We start from the raw sequence: 25,814 nt of genomic DNA, 5'->3' as shown, positions 1-25,814 counted from the left end.
TGCGAGCGCTGCATGTCAGTTGCACCTGATCTTACCGTTCCTTATTGAATGAGGGCCTCACATGGGGCGCCTGAGTCAACGCTTACTTCTTGAAATGGAGTGATGGTATATATCCGGAAAATTCTAAGTTCATGCTTCCTGTTTGTTGGAGGTTGCACATGATCGAATAGACTTCTGGGAGATATAGTTTGAAAAATGTACATCGTAGGCTGGGCCATATAGGTCACATGGTGCAACTTGCTCTTGACGAATCATATTTATGGGGCCATGCCATATTAGAGGTTGTAAAGTTCTGTTGTTTCATTTAGTCCGATACTTAGCTGGAAAAGTCTGCATTACTGTCTTCGATTTTTGGGGGTCGTGCATGCGCAAATGGACTTCTGGGCAATGTAGTCTGAAGAGTTTGCATCGTAGGCTGGGCCATGAACTTGTTCACGACAAATTAAATGTATGTGTCCATGCCATATGTTACAGGTTGTAAAGTTCTGTCATTTCATTTAGCCCGTCTACTGCTGTGCTGAATTTCACAATTAACATTGCCTCCCTCTGACTCAGTCGTCTCTCCAGGTGCCCTCCTCAGAGATCTGCTTCAATCCTTGCTATTACAGTCCACAGCAATTCATTCTCTACATGGTTCTGGCTGATTCAATGGTTAAGCACTGGAGCAGTGAGTTTCTATTCTAAACCCCACAGTAACCATGCAGGTCAGTATCGGTCCAAATCTCCTTCAAAAGCGCTGCAAACAGAGGTGAAATTCCTGTAGCAGAATCATCAGCTCCAAGTCTCTGACAAAATAATAACTGGATTTTGTTGGTCAAAGCAGCCCTGTCAACGTCTACAGCCAATATCTACAATGCGAGACAAAACCGACAGGTATGCTGGGGGAGAGGCTTTTTACTTGCAGATCTTCATGGGATTGGTGTCTGGGGGAGGCAAGGAGGCCTCAATTGTTTTGATCTAAAGCAAAGGAGGGACATAAGTGTAATAAAAGATAGCTGCAACCATTGTAAATCTTATGAGAGTTCCATGGTACCATGGGGCTTGTAGTCTTTCTTGACTTCACCTGTGCTTTGTGTAGTGAACACATCTGCAAATGCAAAACCTCACACCATGCAGCACCACTCAACTCTTCTATGGTGAAAGACCCATGCACCCAAGAAGTCTCCTCACCTATTGTGTAAATGCAAGTAAGGGCAGATCAGGGAACTTCCTTAAATGCAAGTAAGTGTATAGAATGGAATTTCCCTTCTAATCTAAACAAGCAAACCCCCATTGTGGCGAAATATTTGAAAAACCTCTCCCCTCTCAACTGCACACCACACATCATAGACTCTACGAAATCGCTGGTAATAGTGCTGGATATGAACCTAAACATAAGAACACAGGACCGGGCACGCGTAATGTAGGATAAACGGTTGAAATGTCTCGTATTATGCCAATATCATTTGCTAGAGATCATGTTTCAGTTTAATTATGGTTGAGTGTGGATGTAGTACATTTACCCTAGTGATGTAACACATACACCAATAATCACCACTTGCTAAGATTGTGTTACTTTCTTGTTTCCCAATTTTCCCTCCCCTGCGCTGTCACGATCATTAAACCACGGGGCCTGTCCACAGACCAAGTCACTTTTATATGCTTCTTTTCACACTTTTGTTTAGGGTTTCCACGTAGTACTGGTGATTTGGATCCAACGTTCCCCGCAACTGTGTTTTTTCTCAGGTTGGCTACAACCTTTCCTACCATTTTACATCCTTTTACTCCTTGTTTTGTATTTTCCTCAGCCCTGAAGAAGTCAAGGGATAATTCCCTCATGTGATGAAACACGTGTTGGCTGGTTGCTTTTCGTTTTTCACATCATTAAATTAATTTGAATAACATTCTGGTGTCGACCATTGCTATTGGCATAATACGAGACATTTCAACCGTTGCTTTATCCTACATTACATGTGCCCGGGATAGTGTTCTTGGGTGGGTTCTATGACTCACACATTTACGGGGGTTACAGGGTATTTCCCCCGACCTGGCAGCACCGTACATACTCTAGCAATATGGACACAACGCGAACCAGCTTGAGCGTCAATTTTCCTGTCCTTACTAAAAACCCTACACCTAGAATGAACCTAAACATGCAGGATCACAACAGCTTCCAAATGAGCATCCTAAGGAAACTCAAACCCTGCCTTCCTCAAGATGACTTCAAAACTGCGGTGCAAGCGTTAGTCATCTCACGGCTGGAATTCGTCAGTGCTACTCTCTGTGGACTACTGAGACACATATTATCCCCCTCAGAGCATCTCTGAATGCGGCGGCTAGGCTCATTACTGGCTCCAAGAAAACCAACCACATTTCTCTGGACCTGAAATCTCTTAACTGGCTTCTGGTTGAGACAAGGATTCAATTAAAACTTGCATGGATGACCCATAGAGCACCACTGCATTTCAACACACTTCTGTACCTGCCAAATAAGCTCAAACTGTCGGGTGGCTCCCGTTCCTCAAGGAGTTCCAGTACCTTGCTGCCGAAGAAATAAAAAAAAATGAAAACCTAAAATCATTTTTGTGAAAGGCAACAATTTGTGGGCCAATGGCCTCCTTACTGCTTGCACTGAATTGCACCTTGACTTGGCCAATTGGCAGGATTTTATTTACCAACCCGGAATTTTAAAATCCATATAAAAAAAAAAAGACTACTATATAAGGAAGATAACATGAAGGAATTAGAGTCTTCAAGTAATAACATCAGGTTATTAGCTAGTTCCTTCTATGATAAACTGAGACAGCCATACCTTGACTTTGCCTTGAACGAGGCAATTTTAAAACAAATGTTGTCAGTGAAACTGATGGTATTGCCGTTAAAAGATATTAACACTTGCTGGAAAACATTAGAGGCGTTCACTACTTGTAGATTGTGCCACCAGTATGAGGAATCCATGGCTCACTTGGTCTGCATATGCCACCTTTTGTATTATGCGCGTTGCACGTAATTGAAACCTGTTTTTAAAATATGGCATACGCACCTGCACAGATGCCATGAAGCTTCTCTTTAATTTGAAGACTCTAATGGAACTGGCTAGATTTGCAAAATTTGCCCATTTGATGAAAGAACTGAGGGACATATTATCAAGAACGGCGTTAACATTATAGCCGGTTTAGCGGCAGAAAACTGCTGCTAAAGCGGCGATAATGGGCTTGATAATTTTCCAATAGAAGCCCATGCTCACACCAGAACATGGACTTCTATTGGAATTCTCGAGGGCATATTATCAAGCCCATTATTGCTGCTTTTGCAGCAGTTTTCTGCTGCTAAACCGGCGATAATTTTTAATGCTGTTCTTGATAATATGTCCCTAAGTAAAGACTCAGTCAAGGTCTAGAGGCAGATCATAGTCTTGTAGTGTAGTTCCTATAGTCCCAATAGGCTCTGCGCATTGGAATAATATCTTCAGTAGTGTAGACGTAGGACTGAGGTCAACTAGGTCTCTACTGACTATATTAGACTTAAGTTTTGTGCCAGCTAGCTCAGAGTTCATTAGAAACTTTCTCGAATAAGCGAGGAGGAGTTTAACCTCCCTGGGTAGACAAGAAGAGATTTAGTTTCTGACAACCATAAAACATGACAACTTTGCTCTCCCTGAATAAGAGTATATCTCTAGAGTTGTGTGAAAACAAAAGACAGCTATTTCACTCAGTCAAAGGTGCGTACTTAGTTTCACCAGATTGTAGAGAAAAAGAGAGACGGGCATTTTCAATAAAAGGTGTTATTTATTGAGCAGTCTCTTTCCTCATACAAGAGAAATGAATTGCTACAATTGCAATACTTATAGTTAAGTAAAGTGCATACAGTAAAAGCAGGATTATGAAATAATACTGTAAAAGCATTGATATGGTTTCTTAGCCATATGATACTTTAAAATGGATAAAATAGATACATACATATATACATTGACTACTCGTACTCAACTGGTGCTTCTAACTACGCCTACCCCGGTGTACCTGACCTAAGCCTAATACGTGGGAGGGAGTAAGTAAGTAGCAGTTTAAGTTAAGTTTGTTTTGCCAAGAATCTGACTCAAGAATTCTCTGTAAGGGTTTAGTCAGTTCAGTACCTGGGTATTAGAAGGCAGGGGGGCTGGTATCTCTCTCTCAGGACTCAGTATCCCAGTCACTCGCAAGGGTAGGCTGGAAATGCCGGAGGCTGGATTTCTCGGCAGGAGAAAAGACAGTGTCTTTCTCAGCGCGTCAAAAGGGATGGGCAGCGTCCGTGGGCTCTCGCATCAGCTGGGCTCTTCGGAAGTAGATAGCTGCTCTGCTCCAGGATTACCACCGTGTGTTTGCTTAAGGCAACGTTGGTATATTTATACCTGAAAGGTGCCGGGTTTGACGTAAGGCTGGACATAAGACGTCAATAAAGATGTCACTAAGAACTGGTCGTTCCTACAGTGCTTTACAGGAGTTCTCGGACGAAATCAAAACAAAGCAGCGGGGATTTCCCAGGTTGCTGGAGGCTTGGATTTGTTTAAGAACTCGGTGTGCTTTCTAGGGGGCTTGAGGAATAGGCTTGCTTAATGTGACAGCATGCGCTATGACTAAATTATGAAACAGGTTTCTTTGCCGTTGTAGGGATATTATTGATTTATAACCGGACAAGGGCAAAGAATAGGAATATCGATTCAGGTACCTAGATAAACACACTACACCCACTCCACGAATTCATGTCCATAATTACTAAACTAAGCAATAGTAAACATATCTAAAGGTGCATGTGTATACCGATCCACCCCAAAATACATTTTTTGCATCTGAAATGGCATATGTGAAATACACGAAAAATGAGTATAGGTACTGTACGCTTTCAAGCAGTGTAATCATTCATTAAAAGGATGCACATATATATCAGCATGAATGATTTGAGAAATTTACACATGAAATGGATCTTAATACAGAAAAGAAAAGTGCGAGACCATTTCATCACATATAAATACAGTTATTTGTAAATATGCTGGAGGCTGAGGTAATATATTGTCTCTAGAGTTCCTAAAAATAGAAGCTCTGTTCTCTAAGAATAGTTCTACTTTAAGCAGAGGATGAGTGCCAAAAAAAAGGTAAATATTTTGGAATCGGGAAAAAAATAATTTCGTTTTTCAAGGGAAGAACTCAAAACAGTTCCAAATATTTTCAATAGCTTTTGTTTTTCAAAGCTGAAGGCCAAATTCAGAGTTCAGGGAACGCTGAGTGCTGAGTGCTCGTTTGCTTAAAAGTTTATTCTTTTTGTTCAGGGGAGAACATCATTTCAGACAGACTTTCAAAAAAGCAGTTTACCGCTTCAGGTGAAAGTTCGACCAAGTTGAGAGTCGTGATAATGATTGCTATCATCGATGACATGATCAGCAGTGCTCACAGAAGGTCGTACCTGGTTGATGCTGCTCTCATCTTGCACTTCACTACCCTTTAATCGCAGTGGTGAAGTCTCAACGAATGCCGTCATCAGGATGGGTAACCGCTGGGGACAACACGATGCATGAGCCTTTACTGGACTTAGCAAAGTATCTGTATCCAATGGTATTTCTGATTGTAGTGTGAGACAGACGTCTAACACGCATTCTTCTCCGCACAGCATACATCTTAACACAGGTAAGATACAATTCTGCCAGATGGGTCTGAATGAAAGAAACCAGGTCATATTCAGATCTCTTAGCCGGGCTAATCCAAGGACTTTAGTTATGCGGTCCTGATAGCGTATAGCTAGGATTGTTTCTTCCATTGTTGCTGGAGTCTTGTCTGTGACATGGCTTGCCATAACGAAGCAGTAGTATCAAAAATAAAATGCCTGCTACGAGTTCCAACAGGAGTGGAAGGCCGCCAAAGAGTGAATGGACAAAATTAGGAAAGATGCCCAGGACTGCTTTGAAAGGTGTCAACAGTTCCGAAAAAATTGTCTTAAATACACTCGCGATACCATTCGTATCAGAAATTTTAAGATTTCGTTTAGCATTTCTGCGAAGTGTAGGGGGCAATTTGTTGATAAAAGGTTATGTATCTCTGCCGTTGTCCTTACAACTTGGAGATCATACGTTTCTTTTGATGACGTCAAGTGCACTGGCGTCTGTAGAAGAACAGACTTCATTCTGCTTAAAGTATCAATTCGAAAAGAAGAGATTTTCAAACTGGGCCAAATTTTTCCCTCCCTGTCTGGAGTGTCGTTCGGAAACAATACTTGCATACAGCAAGTGACCCTGGATGAAACGCTTACCAGATAAGCTTTTCCTGGCACCAAGCCACAACATCTGTGGTCCACTATTAGAATGTAGCTCCCGTTCAAAAGCCGTCTAAAGAATGGCTCTATTCGAGTTGTAGGTGTACCAAGCTGGTGACATGAAATGTTATTTGAAGTCCCCTCACAGGCCCCATGTAGATTTATACCCTGACACAGAAGTATACCACTTAGTGATTTTTCACAATTATCACCACTAAGAAATACATTCTGTCCGTTTTCACTATAACATGTGTGTGTGTAAGGTAATGAACATGATGACTTGATGTATCCTTTACCCAACCTTTCATACTGGCCTGCCTGTATATACTTTTGGCAGTATCGAAATTGGAAAGTTGTTATCGGAATAGTTATGATTCCGTGTATTATCCATTCAATGACAGGTCGTTCTGACATTGTCAATGGTAATCTCTCAAGTTTTTCAATGCTCAGAATTGTATATTCTGCTCCTTTTTGTGCCAAGCTGATTTGTATATCAGTAAGGTTAAAGATAGAGAACAGTGACGTTGTGTTGATTAAACGCCAAGGCACGTAGCCTGAACGCAGATTTTGTAACGTCCAGCCAAGCTGTACAATAGAACGCAATTGGGACTGACCATGTTGTAACATTAGCATGTCCTGCTCCATTATATCGATTGCAGATGATACAATACTGTCCAGTGAATATATTCTGGAGGACAGAGTCATTAACCCATTGTCCACAACAGAAAGTGATTTTTCCAAATTAATACGGTCAATTTCCCGTATTTTCTTTGCTGTTTCAATTTGAGTTTCTTTCCAAACTTCGTTATAAGCTGCATATATAGAGGCCGCTATGAAACGTTTTTGACGCTGTTTGCGTGGTCCCATGATGAAATCACGCAAGTCAGCACCTTCTTTTTGTAAAGTTAAGTGTTGCTTAATTTCTGCCAGTGTGGATGTATGTAGCCATTCAAGACAGAGTTGTCCTACACTGTATGTTGTTACTATCCCTGGATGTTGTCGCTGGGAGTATCTAGGGTCTGGCCTGGTCAATTTGAACCCCTGTATTTTGTTCAGGAATCTATCTTGACAGTTATTTGTGTCTGTGGGCCAGATCGACCATTTTTTCCAATCAGGATGTGTTCTGTTTTGGTTTAAAATATGGGATACGTCTATCTCAACCTCTGTAGTGCTATTACTGTCAGGTGTTGGCTTTGGAATAGACGGTTTGTTTAAGTCTTTAATTTTGGCTAGGCCAAGACAGGTTGTTTGTTGAATCGTGTCATTCAAAAATATAATTTGTTCTGGGATCATGCAGGCTCTGAATAATGATTCTATACCTTGGACTTGCCAATCTTTAGTACCCCAGATGGTTTTTGTTTCAATGTTATTTTTCCAAAAATCAAAACCAAATGTATTCCTTTTTTCAACAAAAAAATCTGAATAGATTAATTTTGTATTTGTCAGCATGGTTTTCATTCCTGTCTTATTTAACAGTTTGAAATAAAACGTTTCTGCGTCACTTGTGTTAAACCCTGAGAAGTATGGGAATTTCTCATAGAATGTTTTTCAACTACCTTTTGGTGGAGTTGCACAATGTTCCCATTGATTATAATTTAAAACATTTCTAGGTTGAGCAGATTTATGCAAATAATGGTTACCATAGTGGTTGTAGCAGTACATCTGTTCATAATTCGATGAACATTGTAAATAATCATGTTCTGTAAATTTTGCTGGCATAACTAAGTCTGACATCATATCATTAATACTTTCAAAATCCCAATCATCAGAGAATGTACTCGGTTTTACAAAGTCACTTAATGAAACCTTAAATTGATGAGGATACTTCAAGAGCTCGACCGGGCCATATATATCGTAATCTGTTTTGTCCCATGCTACCCTACCGGGTATCGGATTGGCTGTGAAGTTTACTGAAGAAAGTTCTCTTTTCTCGATGTGTGAAGACTTGTGTGGCTTTAGGACCAGGTTGATTTTCTGGCTTGCTGTGTCCATTGTAACATATTTTCCCTCAATGAAGTGTCCCAAGCATAGCACCATGATGAGCCAAAGCAGGAGGAAAAGTACACCTAGCACCACCCAAAATTCAATCCATGGGGAAATCAGATACGTTTCTTGTAGTTGATGAAAGAGTTCTTTAGTTTTGTCTTTAAAAGTTTTTGTTGTTGTTGGCTGTTCCTCAGGTTCGCTCGGATCCTCAGAAAAGTCATCGAAATTGATGCAGTAGCCTGATGCAGTTCTGTCAATTATTGGAATTGCTTCTGGATTTTTCCTTGTTTTATTAGCATAGTCTGTTGCTACATCGTTGTAGACAGGTGTTTCTTGACGAATTGTTGCAATTTGGGTTTCAAGAGGCATAAGTTCCATGGCTTTGTTGCATAGTCCTTGTTGATTCACTGTAGGTTTATCAAATGTGATTAGTCTCTCAGTTTGAACCTCTTGATTTGTAGCAAACTTTGGTGTTCTGCTATTTCTTGGGAGACCACTTGGCCTACTACTTATTATTGGCCACATGATTGTGGTTTAACCAGGTCGATGGATACAACTCGGTTCTCCTTTTTACCAGCAAGGGGCGGTAGTACAACTGATCTTGTTCCGTTGACAGCTAAGACAGGTACTGCTTTTCTGTAAGAAGGCCCAAATTCCTTCTTCACAGCGATTTTCTCTCTGACCAGATCCCCAATCTTTGGAATCCAGACAGGCCTTGCTGGGACAGGTGGTTTCTCTTCAGTGGCTGTTGGCTGTTGTTTCAACTTTATGTTGCTCAGGTCTTTTCTTGTTTCATTTAAGTCCTGTAAAATAGCCAAACGATCTTTGATATCAAAGCATTTTCCTTCTACCACTGAAGTCTGACTATCGAGATCCTGGATATGCATTCTAGTCCCGAACAATAGTTCGTACGGACTGAAACCTTTTAGAGAATTTCTTGGCAGATTGTTAAGACTACGTTGGACACTTATTAAATGTTTTACCCACCCAACACCCGAACCTAATACCTTAGCCGTTATAGATTGCTTTATGTCTTGGTTTTTTCTTTCCACCATCCCATTTCCCTCAGGAAGGAAGTGATAAGATTCCCGCAATGCAATGTCCATGCTGGTCATGTCCTCCTCATAAGCTCGAGAGCTAAAAGCAGGATCCTGGACAGAATGTAGCATGCCAATTGCGTCTATGCCGCTATAGACTCGCAAATCTTTTATAACAGTTCAGACGTCAGCCGAGAGCTGGGGTCTATATTTTAAGTGAAACTAGTCTTAAATAATTATTAAAGGGACGCATTTTTCCTGGGTATTTTTCATTGATATTCTTATGATATCTAAAAGAAGGGCATTGGTACTACTCCGGGCATTTCGCCACTGCGGTCTCTGTTGCAGTTTTGACAGTAAAATGCAAATTTGTAGTTTTGCAGGCTCATTCCTGGCCACCAGTATATTGATTGTAATTCTTTCATAGACTCCTTAATCTTAAGGTGTCTTAGACCCTCACCCATATGTGCGTCTGCCACTAATAAGTTTCTCCTGTTCGTGTTTGGAATTACTCTATCCCCCACTCCAGGGATTTGAGCAAAAGGAACGGAGTTTGCATCGATTACGTATGTATAATTGAGTGGATAGTTGACAGGTAGCGCTGCACAGTCGCCTTTTGATGACGTTTTTACCACCAGCATAGTTTCCCCGTTTACGTATTTTCCTGAACGCTTTTTTGTAGCTACGGAAGCCGGCTTAGTTGCTTCCGCTGTGGCTGTCTCAGCCAATGAATTCCCTGAAACGTGAACGCCATCACGTTCATGACTCAATGAATGTATCACATGAGTCTTTGGTAGTTCTTTCTGTAAAAGAACTACTTGTTCCCAAAGCGATTTTTGCTTTATTGTGGCGCCTGTGTCATCTTTGTAACCGTTTTGAACCCATTTCTGCAAGTCGTTATTGTATGATTTGACGCAATAATATGAATTGCACACTATTAGTGTCGGAAATTTGCGATCGGCATTATCTAGCGCCATTTTCAACGCTATTACTTCAGTTTGTTTTTCTGAATTATTTCCTACAGAGTGTGATTTTGTTACCAGAGGTCTCAATTTACCTCCGGGCCACACGTATTTAACAATCTCGCATGTGGCGTTATAGGCTTGTTTTCCCCAAACTGAGGGTTGTGCATGTCCGTCTGTATATATTACACAGGCGTACTGTTGTATTGGCCGAATGTCGATTGGCAGAGGATATTCTGTTTCATATTCTAGATTTTTTAATTTTTTAATTTCCGGGTCAAAATAGTATTTCACTTTGTCTGTAGCAAGAGAATTTTCCCATTGTATCCATTTTGGATTTAATGCCACAGTAGGTAAATTACATGGGCTTAATAATGCCTCAAAGGCTGATTCTGCTGTTCTAACAGTAATCTGTCTGCCATCAGCTTGGTCTCTTTCTTTTGCTACAGCTGTTTGAACCGCATGAACAATGTTTTCCTTAATGCTGAATGTTTTTTCAGCTTCTGTGTACAAATGTGATTTGTATGCTATTGGTACCGTTTCCCCCTCATTAGAGGTTAGGTATGTGAATCCGCATCTTCCTGGGATGACCCGGATCACAAGGTTGCGTGTGTTATCGCGTGGTTGCAATTTTGTTTTAGCTAACATGTCTGTTTGCAATGATTTAAAAATTTCTGTGTGTTTTTGAGTCCAATTGATTGTTTTAAAATCTGGTTTTATTAGTTCATAGAGAGGTTTAACCCTCTCTGCATAATTTAGAATGTAGGTTCTTCCGAAATTCAGGAAACCTAGAATTGATTGTAAGTTCTTCAGCGTTCTTGGTGCTTGGATTACAGCACATTTCTCTAAGAAATTGTCTGCCAGGCTTTTGCCTTCACTTGATAATTCATATCCTAAAAACAGGACAGTTAGATGGGCAATTCGTGACTTTTTAAAGTTGAATTTGTAACCCTCTGCTGCGAACCCAAGTATTATGGTGTTCACTCTTTTCAAGTGAGTATCCAAGTCATCATCTGTTAGATAGATGTCATCGACATAAGATAATGCCTCATCATCATACATTTGTAGTAACTCTGTTACTCTTGCTGAGAATAATCCTGGGCTGTTCTTGAACCCCTGTGGGAGTCGACAGAATTTTTCTTCTGCGAGCCCATTATTGAGAAAGCGGTCAAATACCTGCTTTCAGGTGCTATATTTTGACAAAAGAATCCATTGGAGATGTCTAATGTTGTTTTGTATTTTTTGCGCACGATGTTATTCATTAGTGCTGCACTATGTGAGTTTTGTACTGCAAAAGTTTTGCAACATGAGTTAAGGTGTCTGTAGTCCAAAACTAACTAGACGATATGAATTGTCTGGCTTGGAGACAGGAAACAAAGGATTGTTCATTTGTGAGGTGCATGTTTCAATCACCCCCTGGTATTCAAGTTGATCTAAGATCTCCCTGACCTGTTTCTTAGGTTCTTGCTTAATTGGGTACTGCCTCTGTGCAGTTGGTTGACATTTTAACTGGATTTTGTGAGGAGGAGAGTCCTCATCACATCCAACATGGTTTTTATATAATGCAGGTGCTTGGGCTACTGCCCACTTTCTTGCAAGTGTATATTTGTTATGAATTGGAATGTTATTTGAGAAGGCAGGCATAATCATTTCTTCGCCATGAGGGCACTCCCTGACAAACTCCGGTGGCCAGTCTTTTTCAGCTAAAAGGATGTCATAGCCTTTTGAGAGGTTATCCCAAAATAGACCTCTTATTTTCCTAGTCTTATCTCCCTCTATACGTAATGTTATTTCAATATCTTGATATCTATCAGGTTTCTTCAAATTATCCCTATTTCTAAGGTTGAAACTTTTCTCAGAGGGCTCCCTCTGGGGAGACTTGTGTCCTTGGTCCGGAGATCTTTCTCTCCGCCGAGGAGACTTTCCTCTGGACTGGAATCTTTTTTCTTTGGGAGTGGATTGTTTATTTCCATCCCAGCTCTTTTTTGGAGTGTTTAGATTATTTTTATAAATATCTTTTCAGGATATTCAGTTAGTTGGGGTTTTACTGGTTTCCCACCCAAACTATCTCTTCCTAGTTCTTCATAGGATTTTTCTCTTATTCTGGCAAGTTCAAATGGCTGTTCTGCTACATCTGTTTCTTTCAATTTCTGAAGGAATTTTATATCCTCAGTTGCCACTTGAACTAAGTCTCTATATGCCTATATGCCTGTGTTAATTCTTCTATTTTAACTAAGAGTTCTTCGCTTGACATTTTAGTAATGTCCGGATGTGGTGTGTAGCTGGCTAGAACCGGCTACGTTGCTCCTGGTCTACCTAGTGGACCGAGCCTGGTGATGTTATTATTATGTTTTAGGGCGCCTTTAAACCAGAGCAGGTGCTCTTGGTATTTTAGTGGGATTTCCACCTCCTCGAAAGGAGTGTAGTTATCCGGTGGTTCCTCTATTTTGTAATAGTGGAATTCATGTGTGACAGCGTTTGCTGCTGGAAAGTTTATCCATGAATAGAATACCTCTGTCTGCCGATATTCATGTGCCTCAATTACGAATATGACTGTACCACCTCTCCATGTTAGTCCATTTTCTATAAGTTTAAGAGTTATAGTTTTTCTTATCTTGACTGGGATGAGTGTTGCATCCGGGTCGGACTGCAGGAGACTATTGTCTTCCTCTAGGAGACGAGCTGCTATTCTAGCTGCCTCCCTATCTTCTTCACCGTCTGACATTTTACTGACAGGAAGGTTTTTTGTTGCAGATCAGGTTTTCAAGAAAACAAAGATTAGGTGCACAATATTTTGGAAAACTGTATCCTTCAACGTTGAATAAACTAAAAACTATACATAGAAATCTCTTCCTACTAAGTTCCGGCGGATTTTAACCTTTGACCCACTCCAGACGTCTTTGGAGTATTTACGGGAGAAAGGGTCTGTGTGAAAAAGCGCGACTGAGTTACTCTAACGTCTTGCGTTAGATTTATCGCCTTACCAAACGTTGGGCACCATGTAGTGTAGTTCCTATAGTCCCAATAGGCTCTGCGCATTGGAATAATATCTTCAGTAGTGTAGACGTAGGACTGAGGTCAACTAGGTCTCTACTGACTATATTAGACTTAAGTTTTGTGCCAGCTAGCTCAGAGTTCACTAGAAACTTTCTCGAATAAGCGAGGAGGAGTTTAACCTCCCTGGGTAGACAAGAAGGGATTTAGTTTCTGACAACCATAAAACATGACAACTTTGCTCTCCGTGAATACGAGTATATCTCTAGAGTCGTGTGAAAACAAAAGACAGCTATTTCACTCAGTCAAAGGTGCGTACTTAGTTTCACCAGATTGTAGAGAAAAAGAGAGACGGGCGTTTTCAATAAAAGGTGTTATTTATTGAGCAGTCTCTTTCCTCATACAAGAGAAATGAATTGCTACAATTGCAATACTTATAGTTAAGTAAAGTGCATACAGCAAAAGCAGGATTATGAAATAATACTGTAAAAGCATTGATATGGTTTCTTAGCCATATGATACTTTAAAATGGATAAAATAGATACATACATATATACATTGACTACTCGTACTCAACTGGTGCTTCTAACTACGCCTACCCAGGTGTACCTGACCTAAGCCTACTACGTGGTAGGGAGTAAGTAAGTAGCAGTTTAAGTTAAGTTTGTTTTGCCAAGAATCTCACTCAAGAATTCTCTGTAAGGGTTTAGTCAGTTCAGTACCTGGGTATTAGAAGGCAGGGGGGCTGGTATCTCTCTCTCAGGACTCGGTATCCCAGTCACCCACAAGGGTAGGCTGGAAACGCCAGAGGCTGGATTTCTCGGCAGGAGAAAAGACAGTGTCTTTCTCAGCGCGTCAAAAGGGAGGGGCAGCGTCCGGGGGCTCTCGCATCAGCTGGGCTCTTCGGAAGTAGATAGCTGCTCTGCTCCAGGATTACCATCGTGTGTTTGCTTAAGGCAGCGTTGGTATATTTATACCTGAAAGGTGCCTGGTTTGACGTAAGGCTGGACATAAGACGTCAATAAAGATGTCACTAAGAACTGGTCGTTCTTACAGTGCTTTACAGGAGTTCTCGGACGAAATCAAAACAAAGCAGCGGGGATTTCCCAGGTTGCTGGAGGCTTGGATTTGTTTAAGAACTCGGTGTGCTTTCTAGGGGGCTGGAGGAATAGGCTTGCTTAATGTGACAGCATGCGCTATGACTAAATTATGAAACGGGTTTCTATGCCGTTGTAGGGATATTATTGATTTATAACCGGACAAGGGCAAAGAATAGGAATATCGATTCAGGTACCTAGATAAACACACTACAGTCTCAATCTAGTGTTTTCATTTTTTTTTCTCGTTGCTCATTGACGAGTGTTGCGTCCATCAGATCAATGCAGTCCCTTCTCTTAAACGTATGTAAGAGGTCAAGTGTAACACCAACAATCAAGGTTCTGCTTTTTAGCGAAAAGCTGTTGTATTCAGGGACTTCTACTTTCCTTTTAAAGTTTACACACGATTGAAAACTCTTAGCACTCAAAGTGCTGCTGTTTGCTAAAAACCCAGCAACAGAAGTCAAACATGACATAAGGTAACTTGGCAGTTCCTTCACCACATCATGCTACAATAAAGGGGATACCATTATGAAATTAGAGGACATTCAGAAGTAATATTAAAAACATATATTTTCACTTAACAGTTATGAACAAATTAAAAGATCAACCTCCCAGCAGAGGGGTGTTGAGAGGGCATTGATATAGGAATTAAAAGAATTGGGGCAGTCCCGGGTGATCAAAAATCCTCAGTAAGCAAAGAAAGAGCTGAATACCTTGTGAGAACAAGAACAGGCTTGTGAATTCTGTTAGTATAGTGATAACAGCTGGACAGCGATTATCTAGTCTGCACACTGGTATGTGTTCATTGGCAGGGCTAATAAATACTTCAAGGAGGTGTTCTCCAAAAATGACTGGTGTCAGACCATCTCTTTGACATTAGAAATATCTTCGCTGCGATTTGGATTTACAAATGTCAGTGTTCTTTTTCACTATTGCATGCCAGGCTATCAGTGCTGTAAAGTGCAATTGTATCCTTTATATATATATTAACATATGGTTGCCTAATAACCCTGTAAAGAAATACTGGGAACACCCATGTAAATGATGCACTGGTGACTCTCCAATCTTTTCTAATGGCTGTACTGGCAAGAGTTGCCAGCCAGTGGCATATTCATTACTGTAGTGCTTATTTGTACTGTCAATGAACTAAAATGTATTTAGTTCAAAGGGGAATTGCTGCAAACGCTGCAGCACAACCATTGCACTTTTTATATGCCAATCGACTGCTTGCGTGGAAACTGAAGGATTGGGGGCCAACTTTACGATGCCCTGGCCTCCTCCAAGGAGCCCTGCTCAAAATGCTGTGACAACAAACAACAATCAGGAGTTCCTAGCGTCACTTGAGCCCGGCCTAGACCAGCTATCATATATAACTAAAAAGTGGGCCATTGGAGACAGCCGTACCTTCACCTCCAGTCAGCAAAAATGCCCTCTGCCCTGTAACTTCACAAGTAAGCCAACACACAAACCTCTAAATTAATTATATCAAGTCAAGAATAAGTGAAGAAAATTAGTGTGATATCAAAGAGCAATGGTGGACGTCAAGGTATGGGACATCCTCTGTGCAAGATAATGGAGTAAAACAATGTCTATCAAACGCCATTTTGTGGATATGGTATTGTAGGCTATGTGTAATTACATTATTGATTAACATTTATAACGAACAATACCCTCTTAATTGTTTTTGGCACCTGCTGCGGGTGCATAATACACTCACCAATTTTACTTGAGATTGGTACTTGTGATCGGCAAGATGCAAGAGGATATTCTACAACAAACACAGTAACCCAATGTAAAACATTACCAGAACACAAACCAGACACCTGCAGGTTGGTTACACGCATGGATCCATAACAAGGGAATTTGTTTTTTCCTGTTTTTATGTTGTTTCAAACCTCTGAACAGTAGTTTGGAAAGACTGGGTCCATGGGGTAGCTGCATACATTTCTGAAGCCATCTTCTTTAGTATTGAACCTTGAGGTGCTTGATACCTAGGGACCTACGTACCAAGCTCCTTAAGCTTTTAAACAGTGGATCTATCTGTAACTAATAAAGTAAAAGAGAACAGCAGTTGATACGTGTACATTTTTGTGGCGCTATGTTGAGTGTTTCTGTTTTTCAGTTATGTTGTTTTGAAACTCCTACGCCGCATTGCAGTATGGCAAAGACTCACTACTACATGAAGCAGGCCACAGAGCTGCCGCTGATGTAAATGCTGAGAGCAGCCAAACGACAACCTCTGAGACCCTCTTGCCCTGAGGAAATTTCACTCACCGTTCCCCTATTCGCACATTAATACCATCTTTGGTTCTGTTCAGTGGCGCTTCAATTCTTGTGTAGTGTAGTTCCTATATTCCCAATAGGCTCTGCGCATTGGAATAATATCTTCAGTAGTGTAGACGTAGGACTGAGGTTAACTAGGTCTCTACTGACGATATTAGACTTAAGTTTTTGCCAGCTAGCTCAGAGTTCACTAGAAACTTTCTCGAATAAGCGAGGAGGAGTTTAACCTCCCTGGATAGACAAGAAGGGATTTAGTTTCTGACAACCATAAAACATGACAACTTTGCTCTCCCTGATTAAGAGTATATCACTAGAGTCGTGTGAAAACAAAAGACAGCTATTTTACTCAGTCAATATGTGCGTTCTTAGTTTCACCAGATTTGCAGAGAAAAAGAGAGACAGGCGTTTTCACTAAAAGGTGTTATTTATTGAGCAGTCTCTTTCCTCATACAAGAGAAATGAATTGCTACAATTGTAATACATATAGTTAAGTAAAGTGCATACAGTAAAAGCAGGATTATGAAATAATACTGTAAAAGCATTGATATGGTTTCTTAGCCATATGATACTTTAAAATGGATAAAATAGATACATACATATATACATTGACTAATCGTACTCAACTGGTGCTTCTAACTACGCCTACCCCGGTGAACCTGACCTAAGCTTAATACGTGGGAAGGAGTAAGTAAGTAGCAGTTTAAGTTAAGTTTGGTTTGCCAAGAATCTGACTCAAGAATTCTCTGTAAGGGTTTAGTCAGTTCAGTACCTGGGTATTAGAAGGCAGGAGGGCTGGTATCTCTCTCTCAGGACTCGGTATCCCAGTCACCCGCAAGGGTAGGCTGGAAACGCCAGAGGCTGGATTTCTCGGCAAGAGAAAAGACAGCGTCTTTCTCAGCGCATCAAAAGGGAGGGGCAGCGTCCGTGGGCTCTCGCATCAGCTGGGCTCTCGGGCAAGTAGTCGCTGCTCCAGGGTCACCACCACCGTGTCTTTGCTTAAGGCAGCGTTGGTATATTTATACCTGAAAGGTGCCAGGTTTGACGTAAGGGTGGACATAAGACGTCAATAAAGATGTCATTAAGAACTGGTCGTTCTTACAGTTTTGCAGGAGTTCTCGGACGAAATCAAAACAATAGCAGAGGGGATTTCCCAGGTTTGCTGGAGGTTTGGATTTGTTTAAGAACTCAGTGTGCTTTCTAGGGGGCTGGAGGAATAGGCTTGCTTAATGTGACAGCATGCGCTATGACCGAATTTATGAAAAAAGGGTTTCTGTGCCGTTTGCAGGGATATTATTGATTTATAACCGGACAAGGGCAAAGAATAGGATATTGATTCAGGTACCTAGATAAAACACACTACACCCACTCCACGAATTCATGTCCATAATTACTAAAACTAAGCAATAGTAAACATATCTAACGGTGCATGTGTATACCGACCCACCCCAAAATACATTATTTTGCATCTTAAATGGTATATGCGAAATACACGACAATGAATATAGGTACTGTATGCTTTCAAGCAGCGTAATCATTCAAAAAAATGCACATCATGAATGATTTGCGAAAATTACACATGAAATGGCTCTTAATACAGAAAAGAAAAGTGCGAGACCATTCCATCACATATAAATACAGTTTTTTGTAAATATGCTAGAGGCTGAGTTAATATATTGTCTCTAGAGTTCCTAAAAATTGAAGCTCTGTTCTCTAAGAATAGTTCTACTTTAAGCAGAGGATGAGTGCCAAAAAAGGTAAATATTTTGGAATAGGGGAAAAGATAGTTTCTTTTTCAGGGGAAAAAAAAAAAGTTCCAAATAGTCCCAGTAGCTTTTGTTTTTTAAAGCTGAAGGCCAAATTCAGAGTTCTGTGTGCTCGTTTGCTTAAAGTTATTCTCTTTGTTCGGGGGAAAACATCATTTCAGACAGACTTTCAAAAAAACATTCTACTGCCTCAGGTGAAAGTTCGACCAAGTTGGAAAATGTTGCTACCATGCAATCTTGAGCATGATTGCTTTCAACGATGTTTTGATCAGCATTGCTTACAGAAGGTCGTACCTGGTTGATGCTGCTCTCATTTTGTACTTCACTACCCTTTAATCGCAGTGGTGAAGTCTCAACGAATGCCGTCATCAGGATGGGAAACCGCTGGGGACAACACGATGCATGAGCCTTTATTGGACTGAGCAAAGTATCTGTATCTAATGGTACTTCTGATTGTAGTGTAAGACAGATGTCTAACACGCATTCTTCTCCGCATAGCAAACATCTTAATAAAGGTAAGATACAATTCTGCCAGATGGGTCTGAATGAAAGAAACCAGGTCATATTCAGATCTCTTAGCCGGGCTAATCCTAGGACTTTAGTTATGCGGTCCCGATAGCGTATAGCTAGGATCGTTTCTTCCATTGTTGCTGGAGTTTTGTCCGCGTTTTGGCTTGCCATAAAAAAAGCAGTAGTAGCAAAAATAAAATGCCTGCTACGAGTCCCAACAGGAGTGGAAGTCCGCCAAAGACAGAATGGACAAAATTAGGAAAAATACCCAGGACTGCTTTGAAAGGGGTCAACATTCCCGAAACAATTGTCTTAAATACACTCGCGATACCATTCGTATCAGAAATATTTAAGATATCGTTTAGCATTTCTGCGAAGTGTAGGGGGCAATTTGTTGATAATAATGCATGTATCTCTGTCGTTGTCCTTGCAACTTGGAGATCATACGTTTGTTTTGATGACGTCAAGTGAACTGGCGTCTGTAGAAGCACAGTCTTCATTCTGCTTAAAGTATCAATTCGAATAGAAGAGATATTCAAACGGTGCCAAATATTTCCCTCCCTGTCTGGAGTGTCGTTTGGGAACAATACTCGCTCACAGCAAGTGACCATGGAACTCACGCTTACCAGATAAGTTTTTCCTGGCAGCAGGCCACAACATCTGTGATCCACAATTAGAATGTAGCTCCCGTTAGAAAGCCGTCTAAAGAATGGCTCTATTCTAGTTGCAGGTGTGCCAAGCTGGTGACATGAAAGGTTATTTGAAGTACCCTCACAGGCCCAATGCAAATTTATGCCCTGACACAGAAGTATACCACTTAGTGATTTTTCACAATTATTACCACTAAGAAATACATTCTGTCCTTTTTCACTATAACATGTGTGTGTGTAAGGTAATTTCCATGATGACTTGATGTATCCTTTACCCAACCTTTCATACTGGCCTGCCTGTATATACTGTTGGCAGTATCGAAATTGGAAAGTCGTTATCGGAATAGTTATTATCCCGTGTATTATCCATTCAATGACAGGTCGTTCTGACATTGTCAATGGTAATCTCTCAAGTTTTTCAATGCTCAGAATTGTATATTCTGCTCCCTTTTGTGCCAAGCTGATTTGTATATCAGTAAGGTTAAAGATAGAGAATAGTGACGTTGTGTTGATTAAACGCCAAGGCACGTAGCCTGAACGCAGATTTTGTAACGTCCAGCCAAGCTGTACAATAGAACGCAATTGGGACTGACCATGTTGTAACATTAGCATGTCCTGTTCTATTATATCAATTGCAGATGATACAATCCTGTCCAGTGAATATATTCTGGAAGACAGAGTCATTAACCCATTGTCCACAACAAAAAGTGATTTCTCCAAATTAATACGGTCAATTTCCCGTATTTTCTCTGCTGTTTTAATTTGAGTTACTTTCCAAGCTTCGTTATAAGCTGCATATATAGAGGCCGCTATGAAACGTTTTTGACGCTGTTTGCGTGGTCCCATAATGAAATCACGCAAGTCAGCACCTTCTTTAAGTAAAGTCAGGGGTTGCTTAATTTCTGCCAGTGTGGATGTCTGTAGCCATTCAAGGCAGAGTTTTCCTATACTGTATGTTGTTACAATCCCTGGATGTTGTCGCTGGGAGTATCTAGGGTCTGGCCTTGACAATTTGAATCCCTGTATTTTGTTCAGGAATCTATCTTGACAATTATTTGTGTCTGTGGGCCAGATCAACCATTTCTTCCAATCAGGATGTGTTCTGTTTAGGTTAAAAATATGGGTTACGTCTATTTCAACATCTGTAGTGCTATTACTATCAGGTGTTGGCTGTGGAATAGACGGTTTGTTTAAGTCTTTAATTTTGGCTAGGCCAAGACCGGTTGTTTGTTGAATTGTGTCATTCAAGAATATAATTTGTTCTGGGATCATGCAGGCTCTGAATAATGATTCTATACATCGGACTTGCCAGTCTTTAGTACCCCAGATGGTTTTTGTTTCAATGTATTTGTTCCAAAAATCAAAACCAAATGTATTCATTTTTCATAAAATGATTCTGAATAGATTAATTTTGTATTTGTTAGCATGGTTTTCATTCCTGTCTTATTTTACAGTTTGAAATAAAATGTTTCTGCGTCACTTGTGTTAAACCCTGAGAAGTATGGAAATTTCTCATAGAATGTTTTCGAGCTTCCTTTTGGCGGAGTTGCACAATGTTCCCATTGGTTAGAATTTAAAACATTTCTAGGCTGAGCAGATTTATGCAAATAATGATTACCATAGTGATTGTAACAGTACATCTGATCATAATTTGATGAACCCTGTAAATAATCATGTTCTGTGAATGTTGCTGACATAACTAAGTCTGACATCATATCATTAATAATTTCAAAGTCCCAATCATCAGAGAATGTGCTTGGTTTTACCAAGTCACTTAAAGAAATCTTAAATTGATGTGGATACTTCAAGAGTTCGACCGGGCCATAGATTTCGTAATCAGTTTTGTCCCATGCTACCCCCCCCCCCCCCGGGTAATGGATTGGCTGTGAAGTTCACTGAAGAAAGTTCCCTCTTCTCGATGTGTGAAGACTTGTGTGGCTTCAGGACCAAGTTGATATTCTGACTAGCTGTGTCCATTGTAACATATTTTCCCTCAATGAAATGTCCCAAGCATATTACCATGATGAGCCAAAGCAGGAGGAAAAGTACACCCAGTACCACCCAAAATTCAATCCCTGGGGAAATCAGATAGGTCTCTTTTAGTTGATGAAAGAGTTCTTTAGCCTTGTCTTTAAAATTTGTTGTTGATGCTGGCCGTTCCTCAGGTTCGCTCGGATCCTCAGAAAAGTCATCGAAATTGATTAAGTAGCCTGATGCAGTTCTGTCAATTGTTGGAATTGCTTCTGGATTTTTCTTTGCTTTTGGATTTTTCTTTGTTTCATCAGCATAGTCTGTGGCTACATCGTTGTAGACAGGTGTTTCTTGACGAGTAGTTTTGATTTGGGTTTCAAGAGGCATACGTTCCATGGCTTTATTGCATAGTCCTTGTTGATTTACTGTAGGTTTATCAAATGTGATTAGTCTCTCAGTTTGAACCTCTTCATTTGTAGCAACCTTTGGTGTTCTGCTACTTCTTGGGAGTCCACTTGGCCTACTACTTATTATTGGCCACATGATTGTGGTTTAACCAGGTCGATGGATACAACTCGGTTCTCCTTTTTACCAGCAAGGGGCGATAGTACAACTGATCTTGTTCCGTTGATAGCTAAGACAGGTACTGCTTTTCTGTAAGAAGACCCAAATTCCTTCTTCACCGTGATTTTCTCTCTGACCAGATCCCCAATCTTTGGAATCCAGACAGGCCTTGCTGGGACAGGTTGTTTCTCTTCAGTGGCTGTTGGCTGTTGTTTCAACTTTATGTTGCTCAGGTCTTTTCTTGTTTCATTTAAGTCCTGTAAAATAGCCAAACGATCATTGATATCAAAGCATTTCTCTTTCACCACTGAAGTTTGACTATCGAGGTCCTGGATTTGCATTCTAGTCCCGAACAATAGTTCGTACGGACTGAAACCTCTTAGAGAATTTCTTGGCAGATTATTAAGACTACGTTGGACACTTATTAAATGTTTGACCCACCCAGCACCCGAACCTAATACCTTTGCCGTTATAGATTGCTTTATGTCTCGGTTTTTTCTTTCCACAAGCCCGTTTCCCTCAGGATGGAAGGGACAAGAATACCGCAATGCAATGCCCATGCTGGTCATGGCCTCCTTATAAGCTCGAGAGCTAAAGGCAGGACCCTGGTCAGAATGTAGCATGCCAATCGCGTATGTGCCGATAAAGACTCGCAAATCTTTTATAACAGTTCAGACGTCAGCCGAGAGCTGGGGTCTACATTTTAAGTGAAGCTAGTCTTAGATAATATACATTGGGACGCATGTTTCCTGTTTAATCATGCGAAAAGATCGCTTTATGCTTTCTATTATGTGTTCTGGCACTACTTCTGCCGGTTCACCACTGCGATCTCTGTTGCAGTTTTCACAATTGTTTGCAAATTTGTGATTATCCACGCTCATCCCCGGCCACCAGTATTCTGATTTTAATTCTGTCAAAGATTCTTTGATCATCTGATGTCTTAGACCTAATCCCATATGTGCTTCTTGTATTAAGAAGCCTCTCCTGTTCCTGTTTGGAATTACCCTATCCCCCACTCCAGGGATTCGAGCAAAAGGAACGGAGTTTGCATCGATTATGTATGTATAATTGAGTGGATAGTTGACAGGTAACGTTGAACAGTCGCCTTTTGATGACGTTTTCACCACTAGCATCGTTTCCCCGTCTATGTATTTTCCTGAACGCTTTTTTGTAGCTACAAGCCGACTTAGTTGCTTCCGCCGTGGCTGTCTCAGCCAATGAATTCCCTGAAACGTGAACGCCATCACGCTGATGACTCAGTGTATGTTTCACGTGAGTCTTTTGTAGTTCCTTTTGTAAAAGAACTACTTGTTCCCAAAGCGATTTTTGCTTTATTGTGGCACCTGTGTCATCTTTGTAACCGTTTTCAACCCATTTCTGCAAGTTTTCGTTGTATGATTTGACGCAGGAATGCGAATCGCACACTATTAGTGTCGGGAATTCGCGACCGGCAATATCGAGCACCATTTTTAAAGCTATTAATTCAGTTTGATGACCTGAATTGTCTTTTACAGATTGTGACATTGTTACTAGTGGCATTAATTTACGTCCGCGCCACCGGCATTTGACAACCTCACATGTAGTGTTGTAGGCTTGTTTTCCCCAAACTGAGGGTACTGCATAACTGTTTGTGTATATTACGCAGGCGTAAAGTTGTATGGGCAGAATGTCGCTAGGCAGAGGATATTCTCTTCCATATTCTAGATTTTTTAATTTTTTAATTTCTGGGTCAAAATAGTATTTTACTTTGTCTGTAGCAAGAGAATTTTCCCATTGTAGCCATTTTGGATTTAATGCCACAGTAGGTAAATTACATGGGCTTGTTAATGCCTCAAAGGCTGATTCTGCTGTTCTGACAGTAATCCGTCTGCCGTCAGCTTGGTCTCTTTATTTTGCTACAGCTGTTTGAACCGCATGAACAATGTTTTCCTTAATGCTGAATGTTTTTTCAGCTTCTGTGTACAAGTGTGATTTGTATGCTATTGGTACCATTTCTCCCTCATTAGAGGTTAGGTATGTGAATCCGCATCTTCCTGGGATGACTCGGATTACAAGGTTGCGAGTGTTATCGCGTGTTTGCAATTTTGTTTTAGCTAACATGTCTGTTTGCAATGATCTCAAAATTTCTGTGTGTTTTTGAGTCCAATTGATTGTTTTAAAATCTGGTTTTATTAGTTCATAGAGAGGTTTAACCCTCTCTGCATAATTTAGAATGTAAGTTCTTCCAAAATTCAGGAAACCTAGAATTGATTGTAAGTTTTTCAGCGTTCTTGGTGCTTGGATTACAGCACATTTCTCTAAGAAATTGTCTGCCAGGCTTTTGCCTTCACCTGATAATTCATATCCTAAAAACAGGACAGTTAGATGGGCAATTCTTGACTTTTTGAAGTTGAATTTGTAACCCTCTGCGGCGAACCCAAGTATTATGGTGTTCACTCTTTTCAAGTGAGTATCCAAGTCATCATCTGTTAGATAGATGTCATCGACATAAGATAATGCCTCATCATCATACATTTGTAGTAACTCTGTTACTCTCGCTGAGAATAATCCTGGGCTGTTTTTGAACCCCTGTGGCAAACGACAGAAATTTTCTGCGAGCCATTTATTGAGAAAGCGGTCAAATATCTGCTTTCATGTGCTATATTTTGACAAAAGAATCCATTAGAGATATCTAATGTTGTTTTGTATTTTTTGCGCACTATGTTATTCATTAGTGCTGCACTGTGTGAGTTTTGTACTGCAAAGGTTTTGCAACATGAGTTAAGGTGTCTGTAGTCCAAAACTAGACGATATGAATCGTCTGGCTTGGAGACAGGAAACAAAGGATTGTTCATTTGAGAGGTGCAAGTTTCAATCACCCCCTGGTATTCAAGTTGATCTAAGATCTCCCTGACCTGTATTTTAGCTTCTTGCTTAATTGGGTACTGCCTCTGTGCAGTTGGTTGTGATTTTAACTGGATTTTGTGAGGAGGAGAGTCCTCATCCCATCCAACATGATTTTTATATAATGCAGGAGCTTGGGCTACTGCCCACTTTCTTGCAAGTGTATATTTTTTATGAATTGGAATGTGATTTGAGAAGGCAGGCATAATCATTTCTTCGCCATGAGGGCACTCCCTGACAAACTCTGGTGGCCAGTCTTTCTCAGCTAACAGGATGTCATAGCCTTTGGAGAGGTTATCCCAAAATAGACCCCTTATTTTCCTAGTCTTATCTCCCTCTATACGTAATGTTATTTCGTATATTTTATGAGGTTTGCTAACTCTGGTATCTGCAGTTTCCACTTGAATGTATTCATTCGTGTCCACTGTCTCCAGATGATTCATTAGGATCTTGCGAACTATGCTCACTTCTGCTGCGCTGTCTAGCATTGTCTGAGCCCACCCTCCGTTTTTCAGCTGTGTCCTCAGGATCCTCGGCATGTTTAACTATTTTAATGCTCGCTACCTTCTTTTTTTGGAAATTGTTTTTTACTTTGATGAGCAGGTTCCTTGTCTTTGGACTTGACGTGCTCTTCCCTGTGTTCTGACCGTCCTCTTCTTTCCGATTTCTGCGAGGAAGTCTGAAAAGATCGAGAGGGATGTGTATCAATATCTTGATATCTATCAGGTTTCTTCAAATTATCCCTATTTCTAAGGTTGTATCTTTTCTCAGAGGGCTCCCTCTGGGGAGACCTGTGTCCTTGGTCCGGAGATCTTTCTCTCCGCCGAGGAGACTTTCCTCTGGACTGGAATCT

This window comes from Lissotriton helveticus, chromosome 2_2 (genome assembly GCF_964261635.1).
Source record: "Lissotriton helveticus chromosome 2_2, aLisHel1.1, whole genome shotgun sequence".
NCBI classification, from domain to species: Eukaryota; Metazoa; Chordata; class Amphibia; order Caudata; family Salamandridae; genus Lissotriton; species Lissotriton helveticus.
Note: the sequence above shows the minus strand (reverse complement) of the source record.